The 24555-nt window shown below is 38.5% G+C and overlaps 1 protein-coding gene across 2 annotated transcripts in view; it reads right to left on the bottom strand.

Moving 5' to 3' along the window:
- Positions 1–24555, bottom strand: part of TAOK3 (TAO kinase 3) — a 163246-nt gene that overhangs the window by 118317 nt on the left and 20374 nt on the right. For both annotated transcript variants that reach the window (XM_066370802.1, XM_066370803.1), the window contains exon 2: positions 12685–12832. The gene's annotated coding sequence lies outside the window, so the exon portion shown is untranslated. The remainder of the gene's footprint in view (positions 1–12684; positions 12833–24555) is intronic.

Raw genomic sequence — 24555 nt, 5'->3', positions numbered from 1 at the left:
GTGGTCAGTTATTCATTAAGGCATTGTTTATAACTGTAGAAAAACGAGAAAAAACTTAAACATCCGTATCAGGGGTAGTCAACCTTTTTATATCTACCTCCCACTTTTGTATCTTTGTTAGTAGTAAAATTTTCTAACTGCCCACCGGTTCCATAGTAATGCTGATTTATAAAGAAGGGAAGTGACTTTATAAAATTTATAAAGCAGAGTTACAGCAAGTTAAAGCATATGATAATAATTACTTACCAAGTACTTTATGTTGGATTTTCACTAAGTTTGGCAGAATAAATCTTTATAAAACAACTTACTATAGTTAAATCTATCTTTTTATTTATACTTTGGTTGCTCCGCTACCACTCATCACGAAAGCTGGAACGCCCACTAGTGGGCGGTAAGGACCAGGTTGACTACCACTGGTTTAAATCAATGAATGTGGTCTGAATTTATCAATACGTATAGATAAATCTCAAAAACATAAAAGGAAAAGCCAACCTGAAGACTGATCTGAGATGGGGGAAAGAAAAGAAATTGGGCTGGGAAGTGGTACAAAGGAGACCTCAATTATATAATAATGTATTTCTTTAAAAATCAATTTGGAGAGATAGGTTCATAGATGTTATATTCTGAGTGTTTGAAATACTTTGCTAACTTTTCTAAAAAAGAAAATAAGGCTCTGGCCAGTTGGCTCAGTGGTAGAGCGTCAGCCTGGCATGCAGGAGTCCTAATTCCTGGCCAGGGCACACAGGAGAAACGCCCATCTGCTTCTCCACCCCTCCCCCTCTCTTTCCTCTCTGTCTCTCTCTTCCCCTCCCGCAACCAAGGCTCCATTGGAGCAAAGTTTGCCCGAGTGCTGAGGATGGCTCCATGGCCTCTGCCTCAGGTGCTAGAATGGCTCTGGTTGCAGCAGAGCAACGCCCCAGATGGGCAGAGCATTGCTCCCTGGTGGGCATGCCGGGTGGATCCCGGTTGGGCACATGCGGGAGTCTGTCGGACTGCCTCCCCGTTTCCAGCTTGGGAAAAATACAAAAAAAAAAAAAAAAAAAAAAAGAAAGAAAGAAAAAATAATAATAATTTTCCTCCCCCACAAAGAGGAGAATCTAAAAATGGAAGAGACTAGATTGAACAATTATTTGAGGTAATTATGACAGTCTACATGCACATGTCAGAAAAAATTGTTTGGGGTAAAATTAACTAAATTGTAAGCATAAACGACAAAGGAAAATTGATAGAAGAAATAGTAAATAAAGGAGATTGTGAATTTTGGATTGGACAGTTCTCCAAGATCACCATAAACTGGTGGGCATTGATGAAGACAGTTTGGTTCCTGCTGGGATATTCAGAATGTTGAGAGGAGGAAAGAGGTTACAGTAAGGTACTGATGCTAACAAAGGCATTGGCAAAGATTGCAAGAGTGGGGGGTCTGATGAGACATCTTGTATATCAGGGGTCCCCAAACTTTTCACACAGGGGGCCAGTTCACTGTCCCTCAGACCATTGGAGGGCCAGACTATAAAAAAACTATGAACAAATCCTTATGCACACTGCACATATCTTATTTTAAAGTAAGAAAACAAAATGGGAACAAATACAATATTTAAAATAAAGAACAAGTAAATTTAAATCAACAAGCTGACCAGTATTTCAATGGGAACTATGCTCCTGTCACTGACCACCAATGAAAGAGGTGCCCCTTCCGGAAGTGCAGCGGGGCGGATAAATGGCCTCAGGGGGCCGCATGTGGCCCGCGGGCTGTAGTTTGGGGACCCCTGTTGTATATATTACTTAGAAACTGTTTCTAATTATTTGATTTATTAGATCTCCTCTGAATTTATTCCTAAAGCTAATAGGTGACTCTGCCTTCTTTTTCTTCCCCAGCTTTACTGACATAATTGGCATATAACGTTGAATAAGATTAAGGTGTAGAATGTGATGATTTAATGCATGTATATGCTGCAAAATAATTAGCACAATGTGTGTTAGTTAACACACATTCATCACCTCACCTAATTACAATTGTGTATGTGTGGCCAGAATGTTTAAGATCTACTTTCATAGCAACTTTTAGGTATATAACACCATTTAAGTGTAGTCACCATGTTGAACATCAGATCCCCAGAACTTACTCATTTATAACTAGAAGATGGTACCCTTGGACCAACATTTCCCCATTACTCTCACTCCCAGGTCCTGGCAACCACCATTCTACTCTCTGTTTCTATAAGCTGGGCTATTTTTTTAGATTCCACATAAGGGAGATCACACAGTACTTGTCTTTCTCTGATTTTTTTTTTTTTTGCCTTTCTCTGATTTATTGAGCATAATGTCCTCAAGGTCCATCTATGTTGCCATTTTGATTTCCTTTTTAATGGCTGAATAATATTCTATTTCCTGTGTGTGTGTACATGTGTGTCTGTGTATATCTGAGCTCACATTTTCTTCTTCCATTCACCCAATGAGGAACACTTAGGTTGTTTCCATGTCTCGGTTACTGTAAATAATGCTGCAATAAACATGAAGGTGCAGGGGACTGTGCCTTCTTAATACATTTATACATGGTGTCAGGTTTTAAAGTATTCTAACTGAACACTTTAAATTAAAAAGAAAAACACAGGCCCTGGCCGGTTGGCTCAGTGGTAGAGCGTCGGCCTGGCGTGCAGAGGTCCCGGGTTCGATTCCCGGCCAGGGCACACAGGAGAAACGTCCATCTGCTTCTCCACTTCTCCCCCTCTCCTTCCTCTCTGTCTCTCTCTTCCCCTCCCGCAGCCGAGGCTCCATTGGAGCAAAGATGGCCCGGGCGCTGGGGATGGCTCCTTGGCCTCTGCCCCAGGCGCTAGAGTGGCTCTGGTCTCGACAGAGCGACACCCCGGAGGGGCAGAGCATCGCCCTCTGGTGGGCAGAGCTTCGCCCCTGGTGGGTGCGCCGGGCGGATCCCGGTCAGGCGCATGCGGGAGTCTGTCTAACTGTCTCTCCCTGTTTCCAGCTTCAGAAAAATACAAAAACAAACAAACAAACAAACAAAAAACACAGATCAGGGATTTGTCCACATAAATCTTATCTTATAACTTCTCTTTTAATTTTCTCTTTAACCACAGCGTAGCTACTATTCAAGAGAACCTGGTGGTTCCCCATCCAAAACACAGAACTCAAAGAGCTTCTACTCATTTGGCATAAATTATGTTCTTTGGTTTTATTTAGAAGATATATTATGGTAAAAAAAAAATTCTGCCTGGCCTGTGGTGGCACAGTGGATAAAGTGTCGACCTGGAATGCTAAAGTCGCCAGTTTGAAACCCTGGGCTTGCCCAGTCAAGGCACATATGAGAAGCAACTACTATGAGTTGATGCTTCCCACTCCTCCCTTTTCTCTCTCTTCTCTTCCTAAAATCAGTAAATAAAAACCTTAAAAAATTCTGCCTTGATGACATAATCTTGTATCTAGAAAACTCTAAGGAATTCATTTAAAAAAACTGTTAGGAATAATAAACAGATGCAAAGTTGCAGGATACAAAATCAACACACGAAATCAGTTGTATTTCTATATACTAGTAATGAATAATATAAACATGTGTGTAAGAAAGCTAAATTCTCATCTTTCATCTAAAACTGAAATACCGAGATAGCAGTATAAATATGTTCTTTAGAACTATGAAAGAAAAATTCAGGGAAAACATCTACAAAACTTTAAAGTGATTGCTTCTCAGAAGCAAGAATTGGGAGTGGGAATGTAGACATAAGGCATAAGACAACTGTTTTTCATTATAAGCTTTGAAAAAATCTTTAAAAACTATATAAATGTACAGTATTGAGAAAAACAAAATTACATAAAAAATTAATGCTTCTTTGGCATAAAACACTATTAAAAGAGAAAGACAACAATTAGGGGGGGGCTGTGTATTTGTTTCATTACTTTGAAGCTAACTAGTATCTGAAATATATAAAAAGCACCGACAAATAAAAAAGTGAAAAAAGGTATCAAAATGGGGCATAAAGAAATAGCCAATTTATGAAACTATAATTAGCTAATGGACATGTGAAGAAATTTTTCGACTACAGTAATAACCAAAGAAATATAAATTAAATTTTATCCATTTCTTCATACCAGAGTAGTGAAGTATTAACAGGCACTATATCAGACCCTGCAGGTGGGTGGTGTGCAAGTTGATATAATAATAGAACTTCATTCATGGGCAAGCTGGCAATATCCATCATATTTTAGAATGAATATACCTTGTCACCCACAGATTCTACTTCTAGGCATTTGTTCTATTGAAATACTCATGTGGACTGGGCATGTTTAATGCAAACAACTTTAACTTTCATCAATACCAATGCTTAGATAATTTATGGTATAACAGGTTAGTGGTTAAAAAAGAAAAGTATGTATGTCCTCATCTTACCTAAATATATTAAGTGAAAAGGGCATGTTGCAGAACAGTGTATATAATAAAATCCCATTTTTATTTAAGAAATATATACATATAATTGCATGTGGGTTTATGTAGGTCCATGGGAAAAATTCCTGAAAACTACATACCAAGTCACTAGCAATAAATAAACCTCAGTGGTGGTATTAATACAGAAAAATTTCACTTTCAACTTTTTTGTGTTGTTTACATTTTTTACAGAAAAGAAATTGCTTGGAATTAAAACTATCAAAGATATATCTTGAAGGTATCCAGCATTATGTCAGGTATTTTGGTTTAATTAACTATCATTTTAACAGCAATCTTTTTATATCACTTTATTTTTAAAAGTCACTGATATAATTATATTGAAGTTATGAGTTATGATAAAAAATAACTTACTTTTAGATATCACCAGCTCTTATACATTTTATTAGTTTTGCTTATAATCTTTACTCTACCAATTGTTGCCAAAACATTCAATGGTCTTTATTTTTGTTTTCTATTATAAAAATAATACATGTTTGACATTCTAGCTGTACAAAAGGGTGGAGAGAGAAGAAAACTTTTTCTTCTTCGCTTGGTTTCCCCAGTCTCACTTTGCAAAGATAATTAATCCTCAGAAACTATTGTGTATACTTCAAAAAGTTTTTCTATAAATACATATAATGAGCATGCTCTTTTTATCACACAAATGGAGTTATACTGTTCTGCAACTTGTTTTCACATAGAGATTACTGAAAAATATTCTTTATGGTGTTTCTCATTTAAAAGAGATACTTGGGCTACTAGGGGACAACAATGGTCAAAAAGAAACAGGCAAACAACACGTCTAATTCAATCCCTGCATCTGGCTTTAGTAAAAAATTACCGACTCCACCCTATTACCATCTATCTGTGACATACTTACTTTGTACTGGAGGTTCTATATATATAATTGATTCCCTCTGGAATCCTAAGAGGTGGACACCATTATCCCAATTTTATAGATGAGGAAGCTGAGGTTCTGAAAAGGTTAAGATTCAGGACTAGGGAAAGTTCATTTTGTTAACTTTCTAATCATAGCATTAAAGCTCAAGTTTAAAGAAGTTTGAACCACTTGTTTATATAATGTAAGCATATATCACTTTGAAAGAACAGCACTTACATATATTGAGAAATAATAGTGAAGGAAAATGTTCCAAACATTCATAGAAATGCTATGTCTGAGCTATTTGATCTTGTGCCAAGAATAATGAAATCAATCTGTGTTAGACAAAGAGTTAAGTTCATTTAATATCAAGTCCTTAGAGACTAGTTCTCAAACTCAAGTTTCCTTTCTGGCAAAAGAGGGATTTTTATAAAACTCCTAAAATAAAATGTTCACAAACAAGCCTCCAAATAATTGGCATTTTGAGTTTCCATCTTATGTCTTTCTGAATAAAGATTTACTCAGATGCCACAAACACTATTCTTCCCAATTTCTATTGCTAGATAAGATTTGAAATGTCCATTTGTTCTTTATAAATTAATTTTAGATCTACTTTGCCCAAAAGAGTGACAATATCACATAAAACCAACCTCAAAGTTGTAATTTTCCAAATCCCAATAGGACGATTTTGCTTATTTTAGAAAATGTATTATATCTACATAGTAAGTTCTACTTGTTAAATTGGCCATATATGCCTTCTACCACACAGAGTTCACACAAAAAACTAAGATCTCCTCTGTAATGTTTCCTCTCTATACAACAAATTCTTTTTTAAATTTCTTTTTAAAATTTATTTATTGATTTTTAGACAGAGAGAAAGAAACATTGATTTGTTGTTCCACTTATATATACATTCATTGGTTGACCCTTAAATATGCCCTGACCGTGGATCAAACCCGCAACCTTGGCATCTGGGTATGATGCTCTAACCAATGGAGGAACCCGGCCAGGGCTATACAACAAATTCTTAGTAAGTTCCTACAGAAATATGACAGACACAAGCCCTACTTTCAGGGAGCTAGCAGTCTATAGAAGAAACATTAAATAAATGTAATGCACTACCCCTTACTTACATGGAGATGGGGAACCTGAGCTACTCCTCATTCAAGTTCAAAAGGTTCTACAGAAGAGTTCAGCAAACTCTACTTCACTATTAAAAAACCCAAACAATCCAGCTATTTCAGAAATTCATATTAATGGGTAACATGTTAAACTCACTATTTCCTCCCTCTGAGTAGGTAAGTTATATTTTTCTTCAAGGGAAACTGGAGATCCACTTGGCCAGTCCCAAATTTTTAAAGTCACCAAATAATTGAAACTCTCCACTTGTATAAAGAAGTGTAGTGTTTAGCAAGATAACATATATTCATACAGGAGATTTATAATGGCCTTTAAACTTAAAAATTAAGTAACTAACTATTTTTCCTGTAATTTTATGTGTTTATTCAGCAAATATGTACTTATTTAATATCTATTATGTGCCAGGCTTCATGCCAGGTAGTAAAGATATAATCATGAACGAGTTAAGATCCCTGTCCTCAAGGAGATTATATTTAGTGAGGAAGCAACCCTGAAGTGTGGGCAGTAAGGAAACAGTGTAACTAACACACATGAAGGGTATCTATCTAAGCAGTCTTGTGTTTTTATTTTATTTTTTTTTTAATTTTTATTTAATCATTTTAGAGAGGAGGGAGGGAGGGGGAGAGAGAGAGTGAGAGAGAGAGAGATTGAGAAAGGGGGGAGGAGCAGGAAGCATTAACTCCCATATATGCCTTGACCAGACAAGTGCAGGGTTTTGAACCGGCAATCTCAGTATTCCCAGGTCGACGCTTTATCCACTGCACCACCAGAGGTCAGGCAGTATCTAAGCAGTCTTTTGATGAAAAGGAGTAAAGAAGTTCCAAAGAAACCAAAATTTGAGCTGGGGTAGTGAACACAAAGGCCTGGAGGCAAAAGAGCGTGGCATGACAGAGCTCATGACTAATAAACACAGTTGACACACTGGGTAACAACAGAGATGTCTGGACCTTGACACTTGTGACAAGACAAAACAATTCTGAGACTTCCTAGACGTCCTAAATGAAATTACAGAGGGCTGGAGAATGAGAGGAAGACAGAGCAGTCAGACAGCTAATAGCTGGGGGCCAGCTAACAAGACTGCCCACATTTCTGAGTGTATGTTGGAACTCTGAATTAACTTTCAGGTGGCTATTTCTGCGATTATCTAGAAGAGAACGGCCAAGTGCCGTCAAACCCCAGGAACCTCTGCTTCTTGCTTACACATGAACTTTCGGGACTGTGGCCCACAACCACCCGAAGGAGCAGATCCTTCTTCCTTAGGGACTCTCCGCCCATCACAGAACTATCCCAGCTTCACCTTCTCCATCCTCTTTATAGCCAATGTAAATTCTTTCAAAACAACCTACATCCTTATCCCCCTACTTGATGCATAAGAAAACGCTTGCCAACTCTAGGATGGTGGACATGTTTGTTGCCTTTTCCACTTGGTGCTGCTGCTAATGGTTTAGACTTCATGCTCAGGACTCAGGACGTGGTCTTTGTTTTCTTGCTAGCAGTGGCCCAACATCCCCCACCCCTCTCTTTTAAAACCCTTTCTTTTAAACGACTTTCAGCCATGGAAGTGTTAAACACTTCTGTTTAACATTTGCTTTAAAAGTTATGTGATGTTTCCTGAAAGAAATGGTGTGGTGGCCCCTACTAGAAATAGTGATTTGATTTTTGGAATTTGAATTCTTTTCTCCAGAATTAACATGGAAAAACACAAGGATTTTGTGTCTTGAGAGACTTAAATTCCAAAGCAATTCAAATTGATTCTCAACCTTTTAAAACCCAGCAAAATATAAAAAATACTGTTTATTTATTTCAGAGTATAGTAAGAAAAAGTAAACCAGAGGAAAAGAAAATAATGTATTAAGAGTAATATTATATAAAAATTTGCCAGAATCATAAACAGCAAACAAACTATATTCTTTAAACCATGAGTCATTTTGTATACATTCCAAACTTATAATGGTTGGAGGAGCAAGATTTTTATATCAAAATATAAAGCTAGCTATATTCTATGACTTTTACTTACACCAGGGAGGTCAGTCTCTCTGCCCTTTTAAAATGGGAATAGTATCCAATTAACTACTGCAGAACTAAACAAAAACCAAAGGACATGGAAACACAAATATTCCCTCAATTCTGATCTTTCCATATGGATCCGAGATGACTCTTCTGACATGATAAGATTAAACTTAATCAGGAGATGCATAAAGAACTATATAAAACCACTTCGGCCATGACTTAAAAATGAAACTCTATGTATGAGTCTGTCTCTATTTTGCTTGTTAGTTCACTAGATTCCACAAATGAGTGAAATCATATAGTACTTGTCTTTCTACGACTGGCTTATTTCGCTTAGCATGATTTGACTTGTGGGGGTGAACACATAATATGATGTATAGATGTGTTGTAGAACTGGGTACCTGAAACCTGTGTAGTTATGTTAACAGTGTCACCCCAATAAACTTAAAACAAAGAAACAAACAAGAAAATGGAAATCTGGTACACGGCTGACTAGAACATAAAGCAGAGCAATAGGTTATTTGCCTTTTAATTCTCATAAGTAATTACAGAGCAATGACAACACACTATCAAGCTTTACCATTAAGTTAGAACTTTGTATCAACAACAGCACAGAAAAATATTTGGATATCTTCAATATTTAAAGGGGAAAACACACTAGGTGTCCATTGCTGTGAGCTTTCTAGAAAATGCCAAAAGTCCTAAAATGAAATCTGAACTTTCATTTCCTGTCTTCCCCCTCCTCCCCTCACAAATTATTTATATCTAGAGATGTCATGATGGGAAACAAAATAAAACCCTCACTATAAAAAGTCAAAGGGCCTTAGCCGGGTAGCTCAGTTGGTTAGAGAATTGTCCTGATACACCAATGCAGATTTGATTCCTGGTCACGGCACACAAAAGATCAACCAATGAATGCATAAATAAAGGGAACAACAAATTGATATTTCTCTCTCTCTTTCTCCCTTCCTTTCTCTCTCTAAAATCAATAAATAAAAAATAAAAAGCGTCAAAATGAATGTTGAAAAAATAAATGTAAAGGTTACATTCAAGTCCATGAATGAAATTGTTTCTAAGTGGCTTGCTTAAATTATATTAGAATAGTGAAATCTGGAGAGTCTTTACCCACTTCTTTTGTCTGCAAAGGAGAGTTGTATGTATTTTTATATATGCCAATAAAAGCTAACTATTGATGATAGGAAAAAAAGAGTCCCATTTCTAATGAATTTTAAAATATGCCAAGCAACTTTGGGTATTTTTAGACAGTGTTCAGATTCTTAACTCAAACTTCATTATCATAACTCAGGCCTTGGGCATTCTCCAGATAGTTAAGATACCACATTTGTGTATAGCTGTCCCACTTGATAGTAGGGCAAAGGAGAAACTAACAAGAGGAAGTAGATTGTGCTGCAGTGCCTTTAGATTACAAAATAAGGCAGTTGCTAATTAAACTTTAAATGAACTGGCTCATAAGAAGGAAGAGGAAAAAAGAAACCAAGAAAAAAAAATAAAGCAGTCAAAAAGGAAAATCGGAGGAAAGCGGAAAGGAAAAAGGAATAAGGCAAAAGATAGGGAGAAAGAGCCAGAAATGGGTGGAAAGGTGCAGAAGGCAATCTTGATAAACAAGGATCCTTTGATTTGACACTGCTCATTTATCTTTATGAGGTTCCTAAGTCTGAAACGGCCATAACCTTGTGAAAACGTGAGACATCTGTTTCCTTTGGTGTGAAGAACAAGAATATGGAATTTACCTCATCTTTTCCTAACTGCCACCTACTAAAAACAACGAAAAGACAAACAAGCAATATAAACTCTAGATAGGGTACACATAGGTCTGTAGTCTCATTTACTGGGTGGGGAGGGGATTTCTTGAAACATATGATACATATATTCATACATACATATATATATAATAAGTTGGCTTTTTTTGTGACAGAGACAGAGACAGAGAGAGAGACAGATAGGGACAGACAGACAGGAACCGAGAGAGATGAGAAGCATCAATTCTTTGCTGTGGCACCTTAGTTGTGTTCATTGATTGCTTTCTCATATGCATATGTGCCTTGACCAGGGGGCTACAGCAGAGTGAGTGGCCCCTTGCTCAAGCCAGCGACCTTGGGCTCAAGCTGGTGAGCCTTGCTCAAATGAGATGAGCCCGTGCTCAAGCTGGTGACCTCGAGGTTTCGAACCTGGGTCCTCCACATCCCAGTCCGACACTCTATCCACTGCACCACTGCCTGGTCAGGCTATAATTAGTATTTTTTTTTTCTTTTCTTTTTTTTTTTTTTTCATTTTTTCTGAAGCTAGAAACAGGGAGAGACAGTCAGACAGACTCCCACATGCGCCCGACCGGGATCCACCCGGCACGCCCACCAGGGGCGACGCTCTGCCCATCCTGGGCGTCGCCATATTGCGACCAGAGCCACTCTAGCGCCTGAGGCAGAGGCCACAGAGCCATCCCCAGCGCCCGGGCCATCTTTGCTCCAATGGAGCCTTGGCTGCGGGAGGGGAAGAGAGAGACAGAGAGGAAAGCGCGGCGGAGGGGTGGAGAAGCAAATGGGCGCTTCTCCTATGTGCCCTGGCCGGGAATCGAACCCGGGTCCTCCGCACACTAGGCCGATACTCTACCGCTGAGCCAACCCGCCAGGGCCAATAATTAGTATTTTTTAAGAGAGAATAATTACTAGAAAATAAAACGGTAACTTGGAATTCAATTCCATTTCCTTTACAATGAAGTCTACAATGTTTCATCCTTTCATTACTAAATTACTATAGATAGGGAATGAGTATAAGAAGTAGTCAGTGTTGGAGTCCCAGAAAATGATTCCACCACGCTAAATTGTAAACCGAAGAGCTCTTGTTTGTTCACAAAATTTGAAAGTTAGGATAAATTGACCAACTTCACAAAAAACAACCACTGACAATCCACCAACATTAAATAAATAACGTGAATAGGTCTACAACCATGAAAAAAAAATTGAATTTGTAATGTAAAAGCTTCAGAAAAAGTAATCCCTAGGCTCAGATTGCTTCACTGAAAATTTTTACCAAATATTTGAAAAATTAACAATAGTTTTTATATAATCTCTTCCAGAAAATAGAAAAGGAGGGACTTTTTCCTAACTCATTTTATGAAACCAGTATCACCATGACACCAAAATTACGAAGTCAGACAATGTTTCCCTTTCAAAAAAAGAAAACTATAGGCCACGGCCAGTTAGCTCAGTCAGTTAAGAGCATCGTCCCAAAATGACAAGGTTGCGGGTTTGATCTGCGGTCAAGACATGCAGAGGAAGCAACCAATGAACGTACAACTGAGTGGAACAACAAGTGAATGCTTCTCTTCTCCTTCTCCTCTCTCTCTCCCCTCCTCATTCTGTCTAAGAATCAATCAATTTAAAAAAAAAATGAAGCCCTAAAAAAAAAGAAAACTATAAAACACTATCTCATGAACTTAGACAAAAATTCTCAACAAAATATTAACAAACTATGTCTAATAATGTATAAAAAGAATTATATACCTTGATCAAAAGGGATTTATTTAAGGATTGCAAGGGTGGGTCAATATGTGAATATAATCTACCTTATCAACAGGCTAAAAAACAAAAATCATATGATCACATAACATAATCCTGTCAATTGATGCAAAAAAAGGCATCAAACAAAATCCAACACTCATTTATAGAAACTCTTAGCAAGTTAGGAATAGAGGAAAGCTACTTCATTTGATAAAGAGTATCTGTTAATAAAATACATAGCTAACATCATACTTTAAGGTAAAAGACTGCATGTTTTCTCCCTAAGTTCAGAAACAAGACAAGGATATCTATTCTTGCCAATTTGATTCAGCATTGTTCTGAAGGTTCCAGCCAGGACAATTAGGCAAGAAAAAGAAAGAAGAGGCATCCAGATTAAAAAGGAAAAAAAGTACAACTGTTACTATTTGCAGAAAACGTGTCGATATAGAAAATCCCAAGGAATTTAAAAAAGCACTAGAACTAATAACTGAGTTAAGCAAGGTCACAAAAATATGAGATCAGTCCATGGAAATCAATTTCATTTCTATATACTAATAATCATGTGGAAACTGACATTGAAACCAGTATCATTTACAATCGTGCCAAAGAATATCAAGTACTCAGGTATAAATTTAACAAGACATACACACAATCTGCAAGCTGAAAAGTACAAAATGCTGATGAAAAAAATCAAAGAGCCTGACCTGTGGTGGTGCAGTGGATAAAGTGTTGACCTGGAACGCTGAGGCAGCCGGTTCAGGACACCTGGGCTTGCTCCGTCAAAGCACATACAGGAAACAACTACTGTGAGTTGATGTTTTCTGCTTCTCCCTCTTCTTTCTCTGTCTCTCTCTAAAAATTAATAAATAAAAAAATTTAATAAAAATAAAGAAAACAGTCAGAGAGCTAAGTAAATGAAGAGAGATACATGTTCAAGGACTGGAAGACTCATCATAGAAAAGATGTCAATTCTCTCCAAATTGATGTATATAATTTTAATGTAATTCCTCTCAAAATCCCAGAAAGGTATTTTTGTAGATATAAGCAAACTTACTCTAAAATTTATATGAAAAGGCAAAAGAACTAGAATAACAAACAGTCTTGAAAAAGAATAAAAGTCAGTAATCACTTTACCAGATATAAAGGCTTAGTATATAGCTAGAGTAATCAAGACAGTTTGGTACTAGTGGATAGACACATAGATCAACTGAGCAGAACAGAGAATTCAAACATAAACACACACAAATATGCCCAACTGATTTTAACAAAGGTGCAAAGGTAATTCAATGGAGGAAGGACATCTTTTCAAAAAATGGTGTTGGAGCAATTGGACAGCCATAGATAGGCTAAACAACAAACCTTGATCTAAAATTCCCTTATACAAAAATTAACTCAATATGAACTACAGTTTTAATGTATGCATATAACTAGAAAATATTTAGGAAAAAAAGCATGGGAGAAAATCTTTGGGATCTAGCAACAGGCAAAGAATTCTTAGACTTGACACTATGATCCATAAAAAGAAATTAATAAATTGTACCTAATCAAAATTTAAAACCTTTTCTCTGTAAATCAGTGGTCCCCAGCCCCTGGGCTGCGGACCAGAACCGGTCCGTGGGCCATTTAGTACCGGTCTGCAGAGAAAAAAATAAATAACTTACATTATTTCTGTTTTATTTATATTTAAGTCTGAACGATGTTTTATTTTTTAAAAATGAGCCTGACCAGGTGGTGGCGCAGTGGATAGAGTGTCGGACTGGGATGCGGAGGACCCGGGTTCGAGACCCCGAGGTCGCCAGCTTGAGCGCAGGCTCATCTGGTGTGAGCAAAAAGCTCACCAGCTTGGATCCAAGGTCGCTGGCTTGAGCAAGGGGTTACTGGGTCTGCTGAAGGCCCGTGGTCAAGGCACATATGAGAAAGCAATCAACAATCAATGAACAACTAAGGAGTCCCAATGAAAAACTGATGATTGATGCTTCTCATCTCTCTTGGTTCCTGTCTGTCTGTCCCTATCTATCCCTCTCTCTGACTCTCGCTCTGTCTCTGAAAAAAATAAATAAATAAATATTTTAAAAAAATTACCAGATTCCCTGTTACATCCTGTCTAAGACTCACTCTTGGCGCTTGTCTTGGTCACGTGATACATTTATCTGTCCCACCCTAAAGGCCGGCCTGTGAAAATATTTTCTGACATTAAACCAGTCCGTGGCCCAAAAAAGGTTGGGGATCACTGCTGTAAATAACTCCACTAAAGGGGCCCTGGCCGGTTGGCTCAGCGGTAGAGCGTTGGCCTGGCGTGCGGGGGACCCAGGTTCGATTCCCGGCCACGGCACATAGGAGAAGCGCCCATTTGCTTCTCCGCCCCACCCCCCTCCTTCCTCTCTGTCTCTCTCTTCCCCTCCTGCAGCCAAGGCTCCATTGGAGCAAAGATGGCCCAGGCGCTAGGGATGGCTCCTTGGCCTCTGCCCCAGGCGCTAGAGTGGCTCTGGTCGTGGCAGAGCGACGCCCCGGAGGGGCAGAGCATCGCCCCCTGGTGGGCAGAGCGTTGCCCCTGGTGGGCGTGCCAGGTGGATCCCGGTCGGGCGCATGCGGGAGTCTGACTGTCTCTCCCTGCTTCCAGCTTCGGAAAAATACAAACAACAACAACAACAACAACAAAAAAAACTCCACTAAAGGGATGAAAAAACAAGCAACAGACTGAGAGAAAATATTTGCAAACCACATATCAAACAAAAGAGTTAATAATATGCAAAATGGAGGGTATGGGGGGATAAATGGTGATGAACGGAGACTTGACTTGGGGGGATGAACACATAATACAGTGTACAAAGATGTGTTGTAGAAAGCTGAATAATTTTGTTAACTAACCCCAATAAACTCAATTTAAAGAAAAAATATAAATTAAAAAACTGTGTACAGAAATCTAAAAAAAAACAAAAAAAGAATCTCTCTCCTTTGCAACAACATCACCAGGCTTTATCTGCCCACCTGCTAATCAGAAAGGTATGAGGAAGCCCTGGCCAGACAATACAGTGGACAGAGCATCATCCCGGCACGCCAAGGTCATGGTTCGATCTCCAGTCAGAGTATGTATGAGAAGCAATCAAGGAATGCAAATAAAATAACTGAGTGGAACAGCGAATTGATGCTTCTTTCTCTTTCTCTCTCTCTCTCTCAAATCAATGGAAATCTTAAAAAAATAAAGAAAGGTATGAGGATGTAAAAAAAAAAGAAAAAATTGTGGAAAAGACATAAAACAGAAATTTCACTGAAGAGGAAATATAAATACCAGATAAGCACATGAAAAGATGTTAAATCTTACTAGTCAATGCAAATTAAAACCACAACGAGATATTACTATACACCTATCAGAATGTTTAAAATAGAAAACAGTGACATAACCAAGTGCCAGTGAGAAAATGGAGAAACTGGATCTCTCCTACATTGCTCTTTTACATATAAAATGGTACAGCCCTTTGGAAAATAGTGTGGCACTTATAAAACGACACATGCAATGACCACACAACCCAGCAACTGCATTCCTGGGCATTTATCCCAGAAAAATGAAAATTTATGTTCATATAAAAACCTACACATGAGTGTTCATAGCAGCATTATTCATAATAGCCCCAAAGTAGAAACAACCCAGATGTCCTTCAATGGAAAAATGATTAAATAAATTAGAATACAAACATACTATGGAATACTATTCAGCAATAAAAAGGAACTATTGATGCACACCAGAACTTGGAAGAAACCCCAGAGAATTTGCTAAGTGAAAGAAAAGGCCAATCCCCAAAGTTTATATACTGTATGATTCCATTTGTATAACTTCCTTGAAATGAGAGAATTATAGAAATGCAGAAAGCATTAGTGGTTGCCACCGGTTAAGGATGGGGGTTGGGGAGGAAGGGATGAGAGTAGGTGTGGTGACTGAAGACCCCTCTGATGACGGAACTGTTTTCTATCTTGACTGTGGATATACAAACCTACCCGGGTGAAAAACTGCACAGATCTAAACACATATAAACATATACACACACCAGTACCAGTGAAACCAACTGGGGGAAATCTGAACGGTATCAATATTCTAGTTGTGATATGGTACTATATTTTGTAAGATGTTATCACTGAGCCCTGGCCAGATAGCTTGGTTGGTTAAAGTAGCATTTCGATACACAAAGGAGGCAGGTTCAAAACCTGGTCAGGGCACGCACAGTAACAGATTGATGTTTCTGTCTCTCTCTTTCCCTTCTTCTCTCTCTCTAATATCAATAAAATAAGTTCTTTAAAGAAGAGATGTGATCATTGAAGGAAGCTAGGGAAAGAGTGTGTGAGGTATTTCTATATATCTTACAACTATGTGTGAATCTACAAAGTTTCAAATAAAGTTTAATCTAAAAAATTTGTATAATTCATGTTGGGTTATATATTATTACTTTTTTTATGACAGATATATAGAGAGAGGGACAGACAGACAGGAAGGAAGGAAGAGAGATGAGAAGCATCAATTCTTCATTGCAGCACCTTAGTTATTCACTGATTATTTTCTCTTATGTGCCATGACTGGGGGGCTACAGCAGAGTGAGTGACCCCTTGCTCAAGCCAGAGTCCTTGGGTTCAAGCCAGCGACCTTGGGCTTCAAGCCAGTGACCTTTGGGCTCAAGCCAGCGTGACCATGGGATCATGTCTATAATCCCACGCTCAAACCAGCGACCCCGTGTTCAAGCTTGTGAGCCTGCGCTCAAGCCGGATGAGCTGGCATTCAAGCCGGTGACCTCAGGGTTTTGAACTTGGGTCCTCTGCATCCCAGTCCAATGCCTTATCCACCGTGCCACTGCCTGGTCAGGCTGATTTATATTATCATTTACTTCTTTGACCATGTATTGAGTTGCCACCATGTGTAAGGTGTTTCTTTATAGGGTGGTGGGGTAGAGGTGGGGAAGTCACAGGGTCAGCAGTTTATGTTATGAAGAAGTATTGAATAGAGACCTTCACTGATGTCATGAATGTAATTATATAGATGTTTTTGTGATTTTTTAAAAAAAAAAAGTGTCCTCAACTAGCAGAGAACAGAAACTGTGACTGCTTTAATTACTACTCTATCTCCAGTACCAAAACAGTACCTGGAACACAGTAACTTTTCAATTAATACCTGATAAATCAATGAATAATCGAGAGGATGAAACAATCAGTAGAAAGGATGATAAACACTGCCAAATAGAATACAATACAAAAACAGGAACATAGCCACGAAAGACAATGCTTGGTTCTCAAAATAAACTATATGATAATTATACAAAATAAAAGTGTGTGTATACCACAAAAAAATGACATAATGAAAAGTGCTTATGGAAACAGAGGCAGAAATAATTAGCAATGTCTGGGGGGAATTGGGGAAAGGCTTGAAAGATGTGACCTTCAACTGGGTCATACAAGATGAGCTGGGGAAAGAGGAGAAGTACCATTCCAAGCAGAGGGAATAGAGCAGGGGTCAGGGAACTTTTTGGCTGAGAGAGCCATGAACGCCACATATTTTAAAATGTAATTCCGTGAGAGCCATACAACGACCCGTGTATGTTATCCATTATCCAATAAAAATTTGGTGTTGTCCTGGAGGAAAGCTGTGATTGGCTCCAGCCACCCACAACCATGAACATGGGCAGTAGAAAATGAATGGATTGTAATACATGAGAATGTTTTATATTTTTAACGTTATTATTTTTTTTATTAAAGATTTGTCTGCAAGCCAGATGCAGCCATCAAAAGAGCCACATCTGGCTCGTGAGCCATAGGTTCCTGACCCCTGGAATAGAGCATTCAAAAGCATAATGGTGTAAGAAAAGTACAGGAGTCCATGAGACCGGCAAAGAGTTTGCTGTGCAGTCTTCTACGGGAGAGGCAAAAAAGGACAAAGCTACAAGTCTGATTGTGGATGCTTCACTAAGGTGATATGGGCCTTTGCACGAACAGCGCGGTTGAGTTTTTTGTTTTTTTTTTTCCTTTTTCTGAAGCTGGAAACAGGGAGAGACAGTCAGACAGACTCCCGCATGCGCCCGACCGGGATCCACCCGGCATGCCCACCAGGGGCGATGCTCTGCCCATCCTGGGCGTCGCCATGTTGTGACCAGAGCCACTCTAGCGCCTGGGGCAGAGGCCACAGAGCCATCCCCAGCGCCCGGGCCATCTTTGCTCCAATGGAGCCTTGGCTGCGGGAGGGGAAGAGAGAGACAGAGAGGAAAGCGTGGCGGAGGGGTGGAGAAGCAAATGGGCGCTTCTCCTGTGTGCCCTGGCCGGGAATCGAACCCGGGTCCTCCACACGCTAGGCCGACGCTCTACCGCTGAGCCAACCGGCCAGGGCTACGGTTGAGTTTTTGAAGCCAGTAAGTGATGATCAGATTTGTCTTTTAAAAGGTAACCCTTATGGCAGTGAGGAGGATAAACAGCAAGGAGGAAAGAGAAAAGCTGAGAAGCTAAGACAAGGGCTTGAAGGGAATGAAAATTCTGTTCTAAATAATATACAATTTACCAGAAACCTCAATTCCCAAACGTACTGTGTTTGTGGAAGTTAAGTCTTCATAACTACTGGCCTGAATGGTTTACAACACTGTTATCTTTAAAAATTTGTGTAATAAATCATACCATAGGGCTGTGAAGCAGAGGCATTTATTGAGCATTTTCATTGCTTTTTTTTTTGCAGATTCTTCCAATACAAGCATGCTATTCTAAATTGGGTTTTAATTTGAAATTCTACTCTTCTCAAGTTTTAAAATTTTGAAATAAGTATTCTTCATACTTCACAAAATCTTGGATGTTGTAGTCAACTTATTAATATTTGACCACCCAAAGTGATCATTTCCATACATCATTCATGTTACTGAGGAATTGCACTTATTTCTCTTAAAACACAAAATAACCATTTTAGCAACAAATTGGAGCTTCAGTAACTAAAATATTGATCTTTGGAGAGAATATATTATAAATCTGAATTATGGAGAATAACTAAGTACTTTCCATACATTTCTGGGCACAAATACATGGCAGGGGGAGGAATGGTACCAACTCATAGCTGTTTCTCTCTCTTTTTTTTTTTTTTTAAATGTCTTTTTATTGATTTTAGAGAGGAGAAGGGGGAGAGCAGGAAAGAGACAGAAACATCTGTTCCTGTATGCGCCCTGACCAGGGATCGAACCGGCAACCTCCATTCTTCGGGACAATGCTCTAACCAACCGAGCTATCTGGCCAGGGCTCATAGCTGTTTCTTACATGTGCCTCGACCTGGCAAGCCCAGGTTTTCAAACCGGTGACTTCGGCATTCCAGGTCAACACTCTATGCACTACGCCACCATAGGTCAAGCCATATTTGCCTATTTGCAAAATACTATTTTCTTTGCTTACAGTTTTAACTACAAAACTGCCCATAATAATGGTTCCATAATGAGACTTTAGCAAGGAAGTCCAGTAAACCATGCTAACAAAAGACTTCTGTAACCTCTACTTGCTTGCTCTAAGATTTTCACTGCTTTACTTTGGGCAGATACTTCCTCCTTCATTTGAAATTAGCTTGAAATCATAGGACTTTAGAGTTGGGAGCGATCATGTGGCTTCCTCATCTCAGAGTAGGCAGCTTTGATATTATTTAATATTGGTGTTTGCAATGAGAAACTAGCATGAGGAATCAATCTGCTGACAGTTACAGATTAGGTTCTAATTTGTTAACAGAGACAACTATGTAAATATGATCAGTAAAAGTTTCATTAGCATGACATGAAATAACTTTGACTTTTATCTTTTATAAACTTGGTAAAAGTTAATATTTTCTCTGAGTTGAAAACATCGTTATATTAGTAACAAAGAAACACATTTAGTGCAAGATTTAAAATAATAAAGTTAGAACCTTATCACCCACAGAAGTCTGCAGAAATGAACAAAGTAAATGCCAGACTCTACTTAGATATTACAACAAAGAGTTATAAGCTGTGTACTAGCAATAAATAAAACATGCAATATGAAATATCTGATGGTACTCCGTTGTGAGACATCATAAATTAAAAATTATTAGGCTTTATGAAATTTGCATATTAAATCCTAACAGTATGTCTCAGGTTTAAAAAACTACATAGTGGTTCCTTCCACAGCCATTGGTAAAGTCTAGATAGCCCTTAATGTAAAGTAAATTCATTAATTCAAAGCAAAAATTTGTTATGGAAACTCAGGAGTCTTAGTGCACTCCATATATGTGATACTACATTAAACCTAGGACTTAAATACCAGTAAAATAATTAAAAATACTTAGTGAGTGTTTGATATGTTCAGATAACTGCATTAGCAAACAGTACATACAGTGTCAGGATGATACCAGATGAAACCATTAATACATTTAGTTTAAAAGAAATACTTAAAGACAAGAATTTGAAGATGAGAATTTTTGAGACTTAATGTCTTCTTCTTTTTTTCTTTTTTCTTTTTTGTATTTTTCTGAAGTTGGAAACGGGGAGGCAGTCAGACAGACTCCCACATGCACCTGACTGGGATCCACCCGGCATGCCCACCAGGGGTGATGCTCTGCCCATCTGGGGCGTTGCTCTGTTGCAACCAGGGCCATTCTAGCGCCTGAGGCAGAGGCCATGGAGCCATCCTCAGCGCCCAGGCCAACTTTGCTCCAATGGAGCCTTGGCTGCAAGAGGGGAAGAGAGAGACAGAGAGGAAGGAGAGGGGGAGGGGTAGAGAAGCAGATGGGCGCTTCTCCTGTGTGCCCTGGCCGGGAATCGAACCCAGGACTCCTGCACGCCAGGCCGACGCTCTACCACTGAGCGTTAATGTCTTCTTTTAAACTCAGAGCATCCAGCCTGACCTGTGGTGGCACAGTGCATAAAGCATAGACCTGGAACACTGAGCTCCCTGGTTTGAAACCCTGGGCTTCCCTGGTCAAGGCACATACGGGAGTTGATGCTTCCTGCTCCTCCCCACCTCTCTCTCTCTCCGTCTCTCCTCTCTAAAATGAATTAAAACAATTTCTTTTTAAACTCAAAGCATCTTATAAAAATTTGTTAGATCTTAATTGTTCCAAGTTCTACAACATAAGAAACTTTGTATGGACTTTTCAAATTTACTTCTAATCCTGTTGATTTTTATTGTTTATATAACTTCACTAATTCCCCCCCCCGCCGAGTTCCTAATGTACCAATTGCCCTTTATCCTGTGTACACTCCAATTTTTTCTGATTTACCAAAATATCATACAAAAATCAAGCTCTCAATTCTTTTAAAACAATGTAAGAGCAGGTGTCATTGTAAATATAATCCATTAGATTCAGATAAGACAATTATAGAGTTGATTTGTTCAGTTACTTAGAAGTGCAGGTGTAAATCTCTGTTAATATACAGAACAAGCGGAATATCTCATTCTAAAACAACCATCCATTTTACCTGGCTCACAGGGGAGAAGCAGTGTTCACATCAACAATACCTATTCATATTTTGACAGTGATGGAAATCCCATCTAAGAAATGTGGTATCAGCACTATCACTTTACAGTATGTTTAATAACACAAAAGCTATGTGGCAATTAGAACTTTTTGATCTCACAGTATCCTGTTTTTTGATGTTTTTTTAAAAATCATCTCTCTCTCCTCTCCTCTCTTAAAACATATTAGGAACTAATGGAAAGAATTAAGTTAAAAATTAAAATAAATAAGGCTCTGTCTTAACTAAGAAATAAATCATGATCGGCCTGACCTGTGGTGGCGCAGTGGATAAAGAGTCGACCTGGAAATGCTGAGGTCGCCAGTTTGAAACCCTGGGCTTGCCTGGTCAAGGCACATATGGGAGTTGATGCTTCCAGCTCCTCCCCCTTCTCTCTCTCTGTTTCTCTCTCTCCCTCTCTCTCTCCTCTCTAAAAAAATGAATAAATAAAATTTAAAAAAAAAGAAAGAAAGAAATCATGATCAACAAATAATACTATTAATAGTATTATAGCTTTAAAAATAAGTTGTTTACTTTCCCATAGTTAGCACTATTTATTTCTCTTTCTGTCATGATTTTTTTTTAAATTTTCTTTTTACTTTATTAATTTTTAGAGAGGAGAGAGAGTGAAAGAGAGAGAGAGAGAGAGAGAGAGAAAGGGGAGGGAGGAGCAGGAAGCATCAACTCCCATATGTGCCTTGACCAGGCAAGCCCAGGGTTTTGAACCAGCGACCTCAGCATTCCAGGTCAACGCTTTATCCCCTGCACCACCACAGGTCAGGCCTCTGTCATGATTTTTTAAAGTCTGAAGCCCCGTTATATTTACATTTTATTTTTTTAGCCCTTTATTGAATCATTCAGTATATATCCCCTAGCCAACTTCCTCTTGTTAATACCCACACCCCTTCACCTTGTCAAGGATAATTAGAATATGCTAGCTAGTTAAAAAGATCACTTAGCAAATTTTACAAGCTTAGGCTCCTCAATCACCTGGTCATTAATTAAAATGATTCAAGCCTACTGAATCATATCTGCTTTCTGGAAGCAGCTTCTAAACTTGTATTTATATTTACTGTAGTGATATAAATTTGAAGGAAGATGAGAATGAAAATATGTATATTTTAAAGGTCAGATCAGAATAAAAAATTTTAAATCCTAAAAAATAGAATAAATTAAATGAAGGATAGATAATAATGAATAAGAAATATTTGTTAATTAAATTATTATAGTGATTGGTCACTTTGGACAAATTCCAAAGTCTCTCTGCTCTTAATGGTGATTTTGAAAAGCTCATAGCCAGGAAATTAAGTGCAAAGCTTGAACAAAAAGATCGTGAATAGGCAGGAATATAAGAGGAAGGAAGGCTGATGACAGTCTCAGGGAAGAAGGGGAGCTGGAGTTCCTCTGGAGCAGATGCAGGCCGAGGAAGAGCCATGTGCTGAGGGAGATAAGTCTGCATCCTTTTTTAGCCCTTGTTGGTTGACTGAATTGTCAGACACTGCTAACTTGGGTTTCTAATAGGGGAAAGGAAAACATTCTTAGGCAATGGAAGCCTTTGTTGGGACACACAGTGTAATAATGCTATGCACCCACCCTATTTGAAAAAAATAATTAAACCATGTTCTTGGAAACTATGTTCTTATGGTCTGTCTGCTGTAGAACCACCGATAACTGGAAAGAAATGTAGACTTGTACTGGAGATAGAATAACTAAGGAGCTATTTAGAATAATTTCTAAGAATATAACCTAAGGAAAAAATCTACCTCGAATATAACAATGCTGGCTTGAAAATGATGAGAAGCAGTATATTTAAGACATAGAAATATGAGTATTTGTTAATATGGTATAATGATATATTGTTAAAGTTAAAAACACCTTATAAAACCATGTATGTAGTATAAACTTCCTAATTACTATTTAAAAAAATATCTAAAAAAAAAAGTCTGGGAGGTATATATGTCAGACTATATTGGGTATAGACCGGTGATTTTCAACTAGTGTGCCACAAGAGTTTTTAAAACATGCAATACCCAACCAATTTAGTTAGGGCGCTGACCTTTTTCCCCTTAGATTGTCAAATAAATGACAACAGCCAACACAACAATAGCTGTCTGGTATGAATGAATCAAAGTTTATACCCATTTTGTTTTGTCAAATTTGCAAAAAATATACTTTTTGGTGTGATACAATTTTAGTAATTAGTTTATGTGTGCCATGAGATGAAAAAGGCTGAAAATCGCTAGTATAGAAGATAACTTTCTTCTAATTATTCATCTGTGCTTTCTATTTTTTAAAATAAAAAGCAAAGCATGCATTTCTCAGCCCAAGTGGCCCTCAGTGGATGTGTGGATAAAAAAGCTGTGGTCCATTTACACAAAGGAATACTACGCGGTTGTGAAAAACAAAGAAATCTCATCTTTTGTGACAGCATGGAGGGACCTGGAGATTATTACGGTAAGTGAAATAAGCCAGTCAGAGAAAAACAAATAACATATGATCTCACTTATATGCGAATCTAACGAACACAATAAACTGATGAACAAAATAGAAACAGAGGCATGGACACACAGAACAAACAGACAGCAGTCAGAGGGAACAAGAGTGAGGGAACTGGATGAAAGAAGGCGAAGGAATTAGCCCAAAACACAAAGACACCGATAACAGTGTGGCAATAGCCAGAGGGAAAGGGGGCTGGGGACAAAGTGGAGGTGGACAAAGGGGGAAATGGGGATAGAAAGAGACTTTGCTGGGGTAGAGTGTGCACCATGTAGTGTACAGATGGTGTTTTGAGTTGTACACTTGAAACCTTTATGGTTTTGAACCAATGTCATCCCAATAAGTGCAGTTAATAAAATAATTTTTAACAAAAAGAATTATGTAAGAGCTCTCTTGGGTCAAGGACTTCCTACAGTTTTGTGGGAAGGAGAAAACATTAAAAGAAATGAAGGAGCTCTGGCTGATTGGCTCAGTGGTAGAGCGTCAGCCTGGCGTGTGGAAATCCCGGGTTCGATTAACGGCCAGGGCACACAGGAGAAGCGTCCTCTGCTTCTTCACCCCTCCCCCTCTACTTTCTCTGTCTCTCTCTCCTCCTCCCACAGCCAAGGTTCCACT

This window comes from Saccopteryx leptura, chromosome 2 (genome assembly GCF_036850995.1).
Source record: "Saccopteryx leptura isolate mSacLep1 chromosome 2, mSacLep1_pri_phased_curated, whole genome shotgun sequence".
Taxonomy (NCBI): Eukaryota; Metazoa; Chordata; class Mammalia; order Chiroptera; family Emballonuridae; genus Saccopteryx; species Saccopteryx leptura.
This window is presented reverse-complemented; position numbering and strand designations above follow the sequence as displayed.